Here is a 16,976-nt window from a genome sequence, read left to right on the forward strand (position 1 = left end):
ATCTCAGCATCCCAGGATCTTCTCTTCTGGCCAGCCTGTGCTCAGAGGACTGAGCCTTCAAAATGCATGTCCCTCATCAATGTTGTGGAAAATCAATCAGAATAGAGCTGAAAGGGACCTTGGAGGTCTTCTAGTCCAGCCCCCTGCTCAAGCAGGAGAACCTATACCTGGCCAGACAAGTGGCGGTCCAGTCCCTTAAAGACCTCCAGTGATGAAGCATCACTGATCAAACTTCTGAAGGCAAAGCTGTTCCACTGGTTAATTGTCCTCACTGTTAGGAAGTTTCTCCTTAATTCCAGGTTACTTCTCTCCTTGATTAGTTTCCATCCATTGTTTCTTGTCTTCACTAGTCTAGACCAGGGTTGACATGATAGCTGTGTTCCAATATTCGAGGGTATGCCATAGAGAGGAGGGGATCAAGCTATTTTCCAAAGCACCCGAAGGCCAGACAAGGAATAATGGGTGGAAACCGAACAAGGAGACATTCAACCTGGAAATAAGGAGTAATTTTCTGACAGTGAGAACAATCAACCAATGGAACAGAAGTTGCCTTCGGAAGTTGTGGGAGCTTCATCATTGGAGGATTTCAAGAAGAGACTGGATTGCCAACTGTCAGAAATGGTGTAGGGTCTCCTGCTTGGGTGGGGGGTTGGACTAGATGACCTACAAGGTCCCTTCCAACTCTGTTAATCTGTTAAAAAGATGTCTTGCCTTCTGCAGCTTTGCAAAATAAATTGAACCCCTCCTCTTTGTGACAGCCCTCAAATACTGGAACACTGCTATCATGTCTCCTCTAGTCCTTCTTTTCTCTGGGTAGTGTTAAAGTCTAAAGGTATTGTTAGGCTTGGTTTCCTGCTCTGGACTACCTCGAAGGGCTGACAAAGCGGACAGAGGTTTCCAGAGAGAAGGAACATCCAAAGCTGCCTCAGTACTGAGAAGGAGAGAAGTACAGCCCTGCCCAGAAGAAAATGAGATGTTCCTCAACTCCTGACCTTTCTACATTATTCAAATTCTTTACCTTCAGCACTTTGACCTTGAGCAAGTAATTAATTCCTCAAAAGATTTCATTCCAGGTTTACGGGAAGCCCCAAGGCATCCATCAGAAAAAGCGGACAGCAGATTTTCTTGGCTGGCAATGTAAGAAATGAGATGATACGTTGACCCAAATGATTTGGTCTTCTTTGTTATTGATTTTTTAAAATACTATTAATATTTTGTGGTGTATTAGCACCATAGATTCCTGGGTAAACATTTTCATGTTAAAGGTGTGAATTATTTTCAAAACTGTGGAATTTGACCGTTTTCTAAGCAACCTGGTCATATGGTGAAGTTATATGGAGAAACTGGAAAAATCCGAACATAAAGGACTAGATACAATAAAGGTATAATTTATCAATTTTTGAAAAGGCCTTTTTTAAACCAATAAGAATTATATGGATGTCATGATATTTTACAAGAATAAACCCATTTTCATGATTAATATATTTGTCATAAAATACAGTATATATACTATATTTAGATGATTTATAGGTAACATGTTATTTCTAGGGAGGGGTTGCATTAGCTTGTTCTTTTGATTTTTTTTCTTTTGTTTTGCTAAAGTTAAAGTTTTCATAAAATTTAATAATATAGTTTAATAATTAGATTATTTTATGGGAAGGTGCATATTAATAATTTCATTTCATGGCTAATTGTTTCTAATATAAGTTTTCTATGCAAGCTTGAAGAAGCCATCAGCCAATTTTTCAGAAGCAAAAACAAGCCAGAATTCTAAGCTACAGTCTTGGAAACCAAACCTGACCACCAAACATTGCTCCATCCCTTTCTAGTGGCCATGATGGCTGGGCATTTTGGGAGTTCAGCCACATTAAGAGGGCTGTATATCCATATGCTAAACCATAGGTTTAAAAACTTAACTTGCCTTGGGCAAGGGGTTGGACTAGAAGACCTCCAAGGTCCCTTCCAGACCTATGATTCTATGATTTGTTATTGCATACCCAAAGATTAAATCCACACATTACAAAAATCCAAAAAAGTGGTGGGACTCAAATTTTTTTATTACCCATTCTGTGGGCATGGCTTGGTGGGTGTGGCATGGTGGGCGCGGCAGGGGAAGGTTACTGTAAAATCCCCATTTCCTCCCGATCAGTTAAGAAAAGAAGAAGCAGGTTTTGCAAAACTAAAAAAAATTAAACTACAATTCTTTCTTAACCAACAGATTAATGCCAGTTATTTAAGAGACAATTAAATATAATAAGCGGGATTTATAGAAGGCTGATACATGAAAATATAGCTGAGGCAAATTACAGACTTATACTATTTTGAGAAGAATAACAGATCTCTGCAGTGCTGGTGTTTTTGGGATGTGGAAGATGGCCTGTGGCCATCTTTGATTTAATTTGATGGCCTACTCTTCTATTCTTATTCTTATTCTTATTCTTATTCTTATTCTTATTCTTATTCTTATTCTTATTCTTATTCTTATTCTTATTCTTATTCTTATTCTTATTCTTATTCTTATTCTTATTCTTATTCTTATTCTTATTCTATTATTTATCAATGAGAGAAGCAACCTGGAATTAAGGAGGAACTTCCTAACAGTGAAGACAATCAACCAATGGAACAGAAGTTGCCTCCAGAAATTGTGGGCGCTCCATCACTGGAGTCCATGTGCGTTTTGCTAGAAAAAAAGTTAGGGACATCCTGTATAATATAGCTCGGGAGGAAAAAATTACCTATGGGGGAAAAGAAATTAATATTCTGAAACAAATTCCGAGAAGAGTGAGGGAAAGGAGGAGAAATTATAGGTTTTTGACAAATCATCTAAACAGGAGAAATATAATTTTTAGGTGGCTTCTGCCAGAAGGATTGCAAATTTCCTGGCAAGGGAGGAAAATAAGAATTGATTGTCTAAGTGATGCTCAAGACTTTCTAGAACAACTAAGGGGTGGAGAGGAGGAACAAACCAGTAAGGAGGATAACGAGATAGTAAATACGGAAGAAGAGATATCCCAAGAGCAAATTACTAGGGAAGACATAGAAGAGGAGAAGAAAAAGGAGGATACTGAGGAAAGAGGGAAAAAATCAAGACCAGTGAGAGCAGTAACTTTAAAAGGTAAATAAGAACAAGAGACTAGAAACCAATTTCAGGAATGAATGATACCAAGATCATATCGGTAAATGCGAACGGCTTAAATGATTACAAAAAAAGAAAGATAATATTGTCGAAATTGGTGAAACAAAATCCCGATATTATCTGCATCCAAGAGGTCCATATAAAAAAAGATGAAGCTGACTATTTAAATTACTGTAAATTTGGTAAAGTATTTTCCTCACTAGCTGAGAAAAGGAAAAGGGGGGTTGCCATCTATGTTAAGAAAGGAATAATGGCAGAATGTAAATATAAAGATGGAAAAGGGAGAATACTCATAGTTGAAATAATGAAAGGTAACTCTAGGCTGCTATTAGTAGGGGTTTATGCACCGAATAAAAAACAAGGGAAATTCTATAGGAAACTGTAGGAACAGTTGGCAAATTGGGCACATCTTGAAATATGTATGCTAGGGGATTTTAATGGAATTGTAGATCCAAAGCTTGATTATAAGTGTGATATAACCAAAAAGAATAAAAGATCTCCCTTACCAAAGACTTTCTTTGATTTGGTGGATGAGATAAATCTAATTGACATGTGGCGTACCTTACACCCCCAGGACAGACAATTTACATTTTATTCCATCCCACAGAACTCCTGGTCCAGAATCGATATGGTTTGGGTTTATTTATTTATTTTATTTTTATTTTATTTTTGAATTTGTATACCGCCCTTCTCCCTGAGGACTCAGGGCGGTGAACAGCCAAATAAAAACATCAAATACAAATATTAAAATACAGTTAAAAAATATATATAAATTTGGCCCCATTAATTAAAACAATAAACAAAACAATTAAAAACACTTAAAAAGAATTAGGCCAGCCCGGCTTGTTGGAAAAGGAAGGTTTTAAGGGCACGGCGGAAGGCACTGAGGTCTTGGATTCTCCTTATCTCTGGAGGCAATTGATTCCAGAGGGTGGGAGCCCCCACAGAGAAGGCCCTCCCCCTGGGGGTCACCAGCCTGCATTGTTTGGCTGATGGCACCCCGAGGAGGCCCTCTCTGTGGGAGCGCACGGGTTGATGGGAGGTCGTCGGTGGCAGCAGGCGGTCTCGGAGATAGCTAGGCCCTATGCCATGGAGCACTTTAAAGGTGATAACCAACACCTTGAAGCGCACCCGGAAGACCACTGGGAGCCAGTGCAGCTCGCGCAGGAGCGGTGTTACATGGGAGCGCCAGGCTGCTCCCGTCACTACCCGCGCTGCTGCGTTCTGGACCAGTTGGAGCCTCCGGGTGCTCTTCAAGGGGAGCCCCATGTAGAGAGCGTTACAGTAATCAAGGCGAGAGGTCACGAGGGCATGAGTGACTGTGCACAGGGAATCCCGATCAAGAAAGGGCCGCAACTGGCGGATCAGGCGAACCTGATAAAAGGTCCCCCTGGTTACAGCCGTCAGATGTTCCTCCAAGGACAGCTGCGTATCCAGGAGGACTCCCAGATTGCGAGCCCTCTCTGTGGGGGCCAAAGACTCGCCCCCAATAGTCAGTGATGGAGTCAACTGACTATATCGGGATGCCGGGAACCACAGCCACTCAGTCTTGGAAGGGTTGAGCTTGAGCCTGTTCCTCCCCATCCAGATCCGTACAGCCTCCAGGCACTGGGACATCACTTCAAGGGAATCATTGGGGTGGCCTGGGGTGGAGATGTACAGCTGAGTATCATCAGCGTACTGATGGTATCTCACCCCAAAGCCACGGATGATCTCGCCCAGCGGCTTCACATAAATGTTGAACAGGAGGGGCGAGAGGACCGACCCCTGAGGCACTCCACATATAAGAGGCCTCGAGGTCGACCTCTGCCCCCCTGCCAACACGAACTGCGACCGGTCGGAGAGAAAGGAGGAGAACCACCATAGCACGGTGCCCCCCATCCCCAACTCTTCCAACCGGTGCAGCATGATACCATGGTCGATGGTATCAAAAGCCGCTGAGAGGTCTAACAGGACCAGAACAGAGGAGCAACCCCTGTCCCGAGCCCTCCAGAGATCATCAACCAACGCGACCAATGCCGTTTCCGTGCTGTGCCCAGGCCTGAAACCAGACTGGAACGGATCCAGATAGGATGTTTCCTCCAGGAATTGCGGAAACTGTCGCGCGACCACACTCTCAACAACCTTCGCCAGAAAGCGAAGGTTGGAGACAGGACGATAGTTAGCCAATATTGCCGGATCCAGGGACGGCTTCTTGAGGAGAGGCCTCACCACCGCCTCTTTCAAGGCCGCGGGGAAGTGACCCTCACTCAATGAAGCGTTGATAACACCCTGGAGCCAGCCTCGTGTAACCTCCCGGGAGGCCAGTACCAACCAGGAGGGACACGGGTCCAGTAAACATGTGGCCGCACTAAGTCTCCCCAAAATCCTGTCCACATCATCGGGAGTCACAGCATCAAACTCCTCCCAGATAACATTCTCAAGACTATTCCTCGTCACCCTGCCCTGATCTACCCAGTCAGAGTCCAAGTCCCCCCAGATCTGAGCGATTTTGTCATACAGGTATTGTCCGAAATCCTCCGCCCTGCCTTCCAAGGGATCCTCCCGCGCTCCCAGATGGAGCAGGGAGCAGGTTACCCTGAACAGGGCTGCCGGACGATTCCCTGATGACGCAATAGAGGCGGAAAAGTAATTAAACTTTGCCGTCTTTATCGCCACTAGGTAGGTCTTAATATGCGACCTTACCAGTGTTCGGTCAGATTCAGCGCGACTGGCCCTCCAACCGCTCTCTAGGCGTCTTTTCCGGCGTTTCATCTCCCTCAGCTCCTCGGTGAACCAAGGAGCCGCGAGGGATCGACAGCGGGTCAGAGGCCGCAAAGGCACGACTCGATCCAAGGCCCCACCAGCCGCCCGATCCCAGGCAGCTACCAGGTCCTCGGCCGAGTCGTGTGCCAGATCATCAGGAATTGGCCCAAGCTCCGTCTGGAACCTATCAGGATCCATCAGGCGCCTGGGGCGGACCCATCTAATTGGGACCGCCTCCCTGCGGCGGGGTGTAGCGGTACGAAGGTCCAGATGAAGGAGTGAGTGATCTGACCATGACAAGGGTTCCATGTCTATATCCCCTATAACAAGATCACTCAACCACTGGCCAGAGACAAAAATCAAGTCTAGAGTGTGTCCCCCCCCCGTGAGTGGGGCCGTGAACTAACTGGGTCAGGTCCATGGCCGTCATGGAAGCCATGAACTCCCGAGCCATCCCAGACGTTTCACCAACGGATGGCAAGTTGAAATCACCCATGACCATAAGCCTGGGTGTATCAACTGCCACCGTGGCTATCACATCGAGTAGCTCAGGCAGGGCTGCTGCCACGCGGCAGGGAGCCAGGTACGCAAGCAGCAAGCCCATCTGAACCCCATGACCCCATCTCACGAAGAGGGACTCACATCCGGCAGTCTGAGGCACAGTGGTCTCCCTCGGACCAAGACCTTCTTTAATAATAACCGCCACCCCCCCCGCCCCTCCCCTGGGCTCTCGGCTGATGGAATGCTCTGAAACCTGGTGGGCACATCTCGACCAGAGGGACTCCTCCCTCCAGTCCCAACCAGGTCTCCGTAATACCAGCCAGGTCCGCTCCCCCCTCCTGGATAAGATCATGAATGAGGGGGGCCTTATTTACCACAGACCTAGCGTTGCACAGCATCAGCCGCAGGCCCAGGTCCTGAGTATCTAAGCCACCTAGTATCCGAGGGGAGCTTTGGGGGCCGAGGCGCGCAATTGCTCTCAAACAGCAAGTGCGCGTCCCCAACACATGATGTGGCCCCCTGCTCCCGCCATATCTGCCCCTCCCAACCACCGTGCTGATGGTATTTCCCTCATTGGGATAGCCCTCCGCCCCCTCCCCATTCCCTCATCCAGTGTCCTCCAAACCGTTACCCCGTGCCGGGCTCGGCTCTGACCTTGGTGGATTACCCCCCCCCCCATCCCCTTTGGTCGTCCTCCCGGTTCCCCTTAAAAAATTATTAAAAACCCTAATTAAGAAACCCCTTAATCCCCGCTTTGAAACATGCCACCTCTCAGGACTCCAAAACCCGTCCTTAAGGTAGGCCTTTGATAACATGGAAGGCCATCGCCGCGAGAGGGGGGCATCTCGCAGCACAAGCAGGTCTGCTGAGGTATAAGCCATACATAGATGAGAGTCTGGTCAGGAGTTTGATGAATAGTCTAAGGTATTGGAGCAAGATGGACCTCAAAGCCGGTGGGCTGGACTCCACTGCCCTCTCACTGCAGTGGGAGGAGTCCCGTGTCAGTTCATCAAAATTGGAGGTAAGGATCCAAGCCACCCTCTCATGGTGGCTAGCCCAGATGGAAAGGGTTACTAGAAAATTGGTGTTAGAAATTAAGAAAGTTAACATGGGCACCAATACTTGGGCAGATCATAAGCTCCTTGAAATCAGTTGGTCCCATGATACGAAGAAAATACAACAGAGATGGAGCTTAAGGACCAATCTCCTAAATGAAAAAGAGTTCACACTCAAATTGAATGAAGAAATCAAACGCTTCTTCTTAGAAAACGGGAATCGAGAGACAGCCAAAGAAATTGTGTGGGACACCATGAAGGCCTATGTCAGAGGAGTAGCTATTTCATATACTGCCTTTAAAAATAAGGAAAAAAGAAAGAGTAGAGAAGAACTTACTCAAAAATTATTACAAACTGAGGTTGAACTACAGCAACGACCGGGAGATGAGGCGACGAAACAACAGTGGTTGATGATGAGACATAGATTGAATCTATTGGACCAGGAGGAGATGGCTCAAAAAATAAGAAGATCTAAGCACTATTGTTTCGAGAACGCTAACAAGTCGGGGAGATGGTTGGCGTATAAACTAAAAAAAGAGAAGGAAAAAAACCAAATACTAGCTTTAGAAGACCCACAGGGCATCCTGTTGACGAAGGAAGAAGACAAATTAGAAAGCATAAGAAAATTTTATGAATGTCTTTACAAAAATGAAGGAATTGAGTTAAATAAGGTAGAACAGTATTTGTTGGAAGCCAACCTTCCTCAAATTTCGGAAGAAGAAAAGGAAATGTTAAATGAAAAGATCACCATAGGGGAGTTAAGAACCGCCTTATCCAAAATAAAGAAGAATAAAACTCCAGGCCCTGATGGTCTCCCCGGGGAACTATATCAAAAATTTGATGATGCCCTGAAACTGGAACTGTTAGAAATTCTAAATGATGTTATTGCTGGCATAACAATCCCAGACTCCTGGAGGGAAGCCTACCTGACGATCATTCTGAAAGAAGGTGCCGACCCGAAGCAGATCTCCAACTATAGACCCATCTCACTGCTTAACGCAGATTACAAATTATTTATGACTATAATAGCGGAGAGATTCAAGAAAATTCTAAACCGATGGATACATAAGGATCAAAATGGTTTTCTCCCAGGGAGACAGATTAGAGACAACTTGAGAACAGTCCTAAATACCATTGAATATTATGAACAACACCCTGAAAAACAGATGGCTTTAATGTTTGTCGATGCCCAAAAGGCATTTGACAATTTGAATTGGACTTTCATGATAAACCAAATAGATTTAATGGGATTTGGGACTAATTTTAGGAGGATGATAGAGAATATCTACCAAAATCAGAGGGCAAATATATTAGTAAACGGAGACAGAACCCAGACATTTCAGATCCAAAGAGGAGTCAGGCAGGGATGTCCCCTATCCCCCTTACTTTACATTCTAGCATTAGAGGTCTTACTTAGAAGGATTAGAGCTAATGAAGATATCAAAGGCTTGAAGATTAGGAAGGAAATATTTAAAACACAGGCTTTTGCGGACGACGTTGCCTTCATAATAGAAGACCCATTAGACACCGGCTCAAAATTAATGCAGGAAGTACAGACTTATGGAGAAGTCGCGGGCCTTAAACTTAATAAGAACAAAACTAAAATAATTGTGAAAAATATGACAAACCTACAAATGAAAGAATTAGAAGATTTATTAGGCCTCCAGGCAGTTAAGAAGATAAAATATCTGTGAATATGGATTACGGCGAGACTCTCTTCATTAAAAGATGATAATTATATCCCCTTATTGCAGAAAATTAATCAAGACCTCGATAGGTGGAGGAGGCTTAAATTGTCCCTGACTGGTAAAATTGCGGCGATCAAAATGAATATCTTACCGAAATTTCTATTTCTATTTCAAAATATACCGATATCACTAGATAAAAATTTTTTTTTGGATTTGAATAAACATATCAGGAATTTTTTGTGGGAGGGCAAGAAATCGAGGATTTCTCTCAAGACACTTCAAGGGAAAAGAAATTTGGGAGGGTTCGGGCTCCCTGACTGGGAATTATATCAAAAGGCGGCAAAAATAATTTGGATAAAGGAGTGGATCAAATTACAAGAAGGGAGAATTTTGACACTAGAAGGACACGATCTCCTTGAAGGATGGCACGCTTACCTCTGGGATACAAAGGATAGGAGGAAAACTCATTTTTATAAACATAAAATTAGAGAGACACTGATTCGTACGTGGCTGGAAATTAGACAGAAGATATATACCAAGGTTCCTAGCTGGTTGTCGATTATGGATGCTCTAGTGGCCCCAAATAGGAGAGGGAACTATAAATTGGGCACATATAAGGATATCTTGGATGAAGAAGGGAAGCTCAAACCCTTGGAAGTATTGAGGGACCAGGGGTTTAATCTGGATTGGTGGAAATATCTCCAGATTAAGTCTAGATTTCAAGAAGATAGAGATAAATGTATTGAAATGAAATATGGATATTTCGATAAAATTATTTGGGGAGCAGATAAGAAAATGTTATCGAAAATCTATAACTTTATATTAGATGAGGATAGAGCCGAGACGATAGCTAAAAATCAGCTAAGCATTTGGGAGAAAAACTTAGGATATGGCCTTAATTTCAATGACTGGGAGATAGCTTGGAACAGGAATTTCAAAATAACGAAATCGGTAACATTCAGGGAAAATCACTACAAAATGTTGCATAGGTGGTACTTAGCCCCGGACAGGCTGGCCAAAATATTTCCAAATTCCTCTGCTTTATGTTGGAAATGTGGAAAGACGGTCGGCACCTTTTATCATCTGTGATGGACTTGCCCTGAGACCAAAAAGTTTTGGTTAAAGATTCGACTCTGGCTCTCTGAAATAACGGGACAGGAGATAGCCCTGGCCCCGGAATCTTTTCTCTTAGGTATGACTGAAGATGGTCTCGACAACAACAAAACCCAACTGGCAATTCAAATTATTACTGCGGCTAGATTAGCCTTTGCGAAACTCTGGAAATCTAACTCTACCCCCTCTGAGGAAACATTAATAAATAAAATTCTAGAGTGCGCAGAGATGGCTAAATTGACGAGCGAGCTAAAAAATGAAGAGAACTCTAAGTACTACGAAGTATGGGGAATTTGGTATAACTGGTTAAAGAATAGGATAAAAATATGATAATAGGCTATGATTTGTTAGACACCCGATATGGACTTAATTGTATAGAAATGTAGAGAATTGTATAGAATTGTATATCGTATAGTTATGGATGGAATTCACCCAATGTTTGATTTATGAAATGTGTAAACACTGCACCTCGGATCAAGATTGTGATTGTACATTGTCTTTTTAAAATTGGAAAATTCAATAAAGTATTTAAAAAAAAAAAGAAAAGAAAATATAGCTGAGGCAAATTACAGACTTATACTATTTTGAGAAGAATAACAGATCTCTGCAGTGCTGGTGTTTTTGGGATGTGGAAGATGGCCTGTGATTGACCGGATTGGAACTTTCTATTTTGGACTCTCTGAAAAATGGATTACGTATATGTTGGGCTACAAGGCAAGAGAACTATGGAATTGGGGCATGCAGATGATCTGGCTGTTACCCTAACGTGGTTGTTGGAATTAATAATCTAGACAAAAGACATTACAGAAGATACCATATGGAATATAAATATAAAGTCACTCGGGTTTTTTTTTTTTTTCATATACAGAAATACTTATTAATGATGGGGGCAGATGGTAATTGAAGATACTGAATATGCTGTTGGAAGCAGGACTTGATGTTACCCTAACATGGTCGATGAAAGTAACAATCTAGTTGAAAGACATTACAGAAGATACTATATGGAATACAAATTTAAAGTCATTTGAGGGTTTTATTTATATATGGAAATATCTTTTAGGGATATGGGCAGAAGAATAAAGATATTAAATATATTATGTATGGTAGACCTGTAGGATAGTGGGTGAAATAAAACTTATATGGTACAAGGTGATAGGTAATGTTACTGATTGCTTAGTTCAGGAAAAGGGATGTTATGTTTAGATATTAATATACTTAAAAGATTTGAGTTAAGAGATATACGTATGGGGATGGATTATGAGTAGAATAAATGCCAAATTAGGATTTATTATATAGTTTCATAGCTGAATGTTGTTTGAAACGTATAGTATGCGGGGGATATAATAATAATGTTAGAAAGAAATGTTTAGCACATAGGGGGTGGTGTAAAAGGGTGGTAAAGTATTATATAATGTGATATAATGCACCCCCCCCATGCCCAGATGAGTCGCACGATCATCAGAGGCTTTTTTTTTTTTACTTTTAAAAGCATTTTTTCTACAACCTCTTCCGACGAAAAAATGCTTTTAAAAGTAAAAAAAAAAAGCCTCTGATGATCACACGACTCAGCTGGGATCCTCAGAGGCTTTTCAAAGCATTTTTTTTCTGCAACCTCTTGGCCGAAGAGGTGGTAAAAAAAAATGCTTTGAAAAATCTCTGACGATCCCAGCTGAGTTGCTTGATCGGCAGAGGCTTTTCAAAGCATTAGAAAAAATGCTTTCAAAAGTTTTTTAAAAAATTGGCCACGCCCACCCAGTCACATTAACCCCCCCCCACTAAGCCATGCCCACAGAACCAGTAGTAACACAATTTTACATTTCACCCCTGGGGCCAATTATTTTCCAAAACACCAGAAGGAAAGACAAGAAACAGTGGATGAAAACTAATCAAGGAGAAGAACAACCTAGAACTAAAGAGAAAATTCCTAATAGTCAGAACAATTTGCCCCGGAAATTGTGAGTGCCCCAACACTGGAAACTTTTAAGAAAAGAGGAGACAGCCATCTATCAGAAATAGTATAGGTCTCCTGTGACAACAGGGTTGGATTAGATTACCTCTATGATCCCTTCCAACTCTGTTACTGTGTGGTAAGATTGTTGGTTCGCAGTGGCAATGTTCCTCAAAAGAATGTAGATCCAAAGAGAATCTGGATGGATTTGAGTCCAAATCAGTGCGGGTTAATGTCCTGTAGAAAGTTAGCACCCACCCCTCTCCTAGAAGAATGAAATATTTTGAGAAATACTAAAGAGGCAGATTATTATATTTTCCTGGATGAGAAATGGAGAAACATGCCCTTGGAAAGCAGACCCCGCTTTCCTTAACAGCCCCAGCAGTTGTCAGCACTTAAGAGATAAAGAGATAGCTAGCTCTATTCATAAGCAAATTCCCTGCAGCAAGGTCTGAGCAAAGGTAGGATTAGCCCTCAGCCACAACAGGAATTGCCCAACAAGCCCCTTCATTGCATCAGCCAAACTTCAACCAAGCTTAGCTCAGACAAACTCCTAGGATTTTTATATGGCACCAAGGGAGTCTGACAACAACCAATAGAATACATGTTCTTGCACAGGAACAGGAAGCTCAAGTGCAAAACTCGAGAGAAGGTATAAAAACCCCTCACTCTCAACTCCATGTGGTCAGCTGCACTAGGACCATGTACTTAGTGGTTCTGCTTCATTAAACCTTCTTTCCAATCAGCCTCCTTGTTTCCAGTGTCTTTCTCCCAGCTTGGAACTGAACCAGATGGATATTTCTTCTAACAGTACCTTCATAGGGGTATAATCTTCAAATTCTCAAATGGTACAGAGCTAACTGGAAAATACTTTGCACGTTGCATTTTATGGTAATAGATACAGGCGCACACTCCCATCAAACTATTCCCTTCTAGGTATTATTCATTCATTTATATTTCATATTTCTAAGACTCCTTAGTGACAGAGTGAGCTCCCGTTACTTGTCCCAACTTCTGCCAACCTAGCAGTTCGAAAGACATTTGTTAAGTGAGTTTTTGCCTCATTGTACGACCTTTCTTGCCACGGTTGTTAAGTGAATCACTGCAGCGGATAAGTTAGTAACACGGTTGTTAAGTGAAACCAGCTTCCCCATTGACTTTGCTTGTCAGAAGGTCGCAAAAGGGGATCACGTGTCCTTGGGACACTGTGACCGTCATAAAGATGAGACCATTGCCAAGATCACGTGGCCATAAGGTTACTGCAACAGTCATAACCATGAAAAATATTCATAGGTCACATTTTTCAGTGCTGTTGTAACTTTGAACGGTCACTAAATGAACTGTTGTAAGTCAAGAACTACTTGTAGTTTGGGCTAATCCTTTTTTTTAAATCTCATGCCTATAATGCAGTGTTTCTCAACCTTGTCATCTTTTAAGTTGTGTGAACTTCCAACTCCCAGAACACTGGTGATACAGGTAATCCTTGATATATGACGACAATTGGGACCACAATTTGTGTTGCTAACCAAAGTGATTATTAAGTGAGCCGTGCCCGATTTTACAATATTTTTGCCACAGCGGTTAAGCAAATAATCAATGCAGTTGTTCAATGAATCACATGGTAGGTTAAGGAAATCTGGCTTCCCTCATTAATTTGGTTATCAGAAGGCAGCTGAGACAGTCGCAAATAGCGATCCCATCACCACAGCATGCTGCCACTCTGGTACATGCATGCCCATTGCCAAGCACCCAAATTTTTATTGCGTGACCTTGGGGATGCGGACAAGAAACAATGGATGGAAACTAATCAAGGAGAGAAGCAACCTGGAATTGAGGATAAACTTCCTAACAGTAAAGACAATCAACCAGCGGAACAGCTTGCCACCAGAAATCGTGGGCGCTCCATCACTGGAGGTTTTAATAAGAGACTAGACCCATGATGGCGAACCTATGGCACGCGTGCCACAAGTGGCACATGGAGCCATATCTGTGGGCACGTGAGCATTGCCCTAGTTCAGCTCCAATGTGCATGCGCACACTGGCCAGCTGATTTTTGGGCCTTCCAGGCCCACCGGAAGTTGGGAAACAAGGCCATTTGTGGCTTCTGAAGGGCCTCTGGGGGGTGGGGGGGAAGGCTGTTTTCACTCTCCCCAGGCTCCAAGAAAGCCTCTGGACTCTGGGGAGGATGAAAAATAGGCCTACCGGGCCCACCGGTGGACGGTGCACGGTGCATTCTGCATTCTGCTCTACTCTACTGTACTCTACTGTACTCTACTATTCTTATTCTTATTCTTATTCTTATTCTTATATTATTTATCAATGAGAGAAGCAACCTGGAATTAAGGAGAAACTTCCTAGCAGTCAGGACAATCAACCAATGGAACAGCTTGCCACCAGAAATTGTGGGCGCTCCATCACTGGAGGTTTTTAAGAAGAGACTGGACAGTTGCTTATCTGATGTGGTCTAGGTTCTCCTGCTTGAGCACGGGGCTGGACTACAAGACCTCCAAGGTCCCTTCCAGCTCTCTTCTATTCTGATTCAGTGCCTACTTTGCTTCTTCTTGTCACCGGAACCTCTGATGAAGTTTTTTCTTCAGATGTGTGTGTGTTTCCTTCCTTGAGGAGGGTATGAAGCTGACTGCTCCATTCCATGAGCCATTGCTCTTGTCCTTCCTCTTCACCTCCCTTGCTGGGCACTCTTTGGATGGAGACATCTGATGTTAATAAGTGTCCCAAATGTACTTCATATTCACTATTGAAACTCCTGGTGTGTGGGTGTCCGGAATCTTAATGACTCGGCTTGCCTCTCCCCTTTTTATTTCAAGCAATCAAACCGGTTTACATTTATCACAAGAGTAATTCGAGTCCTCCATAGATAGTAGGAATATGAACATCACACGCTCTTTGCCTGTTAGTCATGTTGGACTCTTCCCCACATGGTTTTCTTTTTCTTCGTACAATAACTTTGTTTATAACTCTACAAGAAGCAGACAAGCAATGATTTTTCCCCCTCTTGTGGCACTCTTTATAGCTCGTCAAATGAGTCACTAAATGAACTGTTGTAAACCGAGGACTACCTGCATTAAGATCCTATTGGGATTCCCACAAAATACAACAAACTTCCAAAGCTTCATTTTGGCTATTCCGCACGCCGTGTCTCTTTCCTCAGCTTCGAGCACAAAATTCTTGACCTTAAGACTCCTCATCTATGCTAACCACTTTCCTTCACCGTTATTTCCCCCCCCCCCCCCCGAAGATGTGACGCCTAATTGCTGTGATAATAGTCTTGTCTGGCTGGCCATGTGGCTACCCTTTTCACATCCAAAGCAGCCGGAGACTGACTGAATGTTTAATCCATGAGCCTGCTAGCTCAATGGTTAGAATGCAGTACTGCAGGCTGCTTGCAGTTTGGCAGTTCGATTCTGAATAGCTCATGGTTGACTCAGCCTCTGTCCTTCTGAGGTGGGTAAAATGAGGACCCAGATTTTTGGGGGCAAGAGGCTGACTCTGTAAACCGCTTAGAGAGGGCTGGAAAGCACTGTGAAGTGGTATATAAGTCTAAGTGCTATTGCTATCTTTCTGTCTGTCTGTCTGTCTGTCTATCTATCTGTCTGTCTGTCTGTCTGTCTGTCTCCATCCATCCCTCCATCCCTCCATCCAATCTATCCTATATCTATATTTACAGTAAGAGCTGTGGTGGCGCAGTGGTTAAGAATACAGTATTGCAGGCTAATTCTGCCCACTACCCGGAGTTTGATCCTGAGTGGCTCAAGATTGACTCAGCCTTCTGTCCTTCCAAGGTCGGTAAAACGAGGACCCAGATTGTTGCGGGGCAGTAGTCTAACTTTGTAAACTGCTTAGAGAGGGTTGCAAAGCACTGTGAAGCGGTCTATAAGACTAAGTGCTTTTGCCATTAATCAGTTTTCTTCCCCGGAAGCTCTTGAGTAAGGTGTTACTCAGATGTATGGCACTACGATTCTGCAAGCCACAGCTAATGGGGCCAAACCGAGATCTACGAGATGCTGCATATTAGGTGAACTGTGTTTAGCCTATGAAGAACTTGCCCTCTTTTTGATACAGAAGACTTTAGGAAACCCAGAGGTTGAAGCAGGGGTGAAATGTAAAATTTGTTACTACTGGTTCTGTGTGTGTGGCTTGGTGGGGGGAGTGTAATGTGATTGGGTGGGCGTGGCCAACTTTTTTTTTTCTTTTAACTTTTCAAAGCATTTTTTCTAATGCTTTGAAAAGCCTCTGATGATCCCAGCTGAGCCGCGTGATCATCAGTGGCTTTTTTTTTTAACTTTTAAAAGCATTTTTTCGTCGGAAGAGGTTGTAGAAAAAATGCTTTTAAAAGTAAAAAGAAAAAAAGCCTCTGATGATTGTGCGGCTCAGCTGGGCATGGTGGTGGTGGGGGGGCGCAGGGATTTTTGCTACTGTTCTCCGAACCACCCGCCACCATCGCTACCAGATCAGGCGATCCGGTCCGAACCAGGAGCATTTCATCCCTGGGCTGAAGCCTTGCCCACATTTTTTTTTTTTGTTTGCTTTAATTTATATGCCGCCCTTCTCCAGAGACTCAGGGCAGCTTACAATGCGTTAAGCAATAGCCTTCATACTTTTGTATATTTATACAAAGTCAGCTTATTGCCCCCACAATCTGGGTCCTCATTTCACCTACCTTTGAAAGGATGGAAGGCTGAGTCAACCTTGAGCCTGGTGAGATTTGAACTTGCAGTAATTTGAAGCAGCAGTTAATAACAGTGCTTTAGTCCACTGTACTACAGGCTCTT

General features: G+C 43.2%; 1 protein-coding gene across 1 annotated transcript in view; it reads right to left on the minus strand.

Moving 5' to 3' along the window:
- Positions 1-16,976, minus strand: part of FA2H (fatty acid 2-hydroxylase) — an 83,786-nt gene that overhangs the window by 40,580 nt on the left and 26,230 nt on the right. The gene's annotated exons all lie outside the window — the stretch shown is intronic.

This window comes from Pituophis catenifer, unplaced genomic scaffold, assembly GCF_029215685.1.
Source record: "Pituophis catenifer annectens isolate HBS135680 unplaced genomic scaffold, rPitCat1.0.hap2 SCAF_13, whole genome shotgun sequence".
In the NCBI taxonomy this organism is placed as follows: Eukaryota; Metazoa; Chordata; class Lepidosauria; order Squamata; family Colubridae; genus Pituophis; species Pituophis catenifer.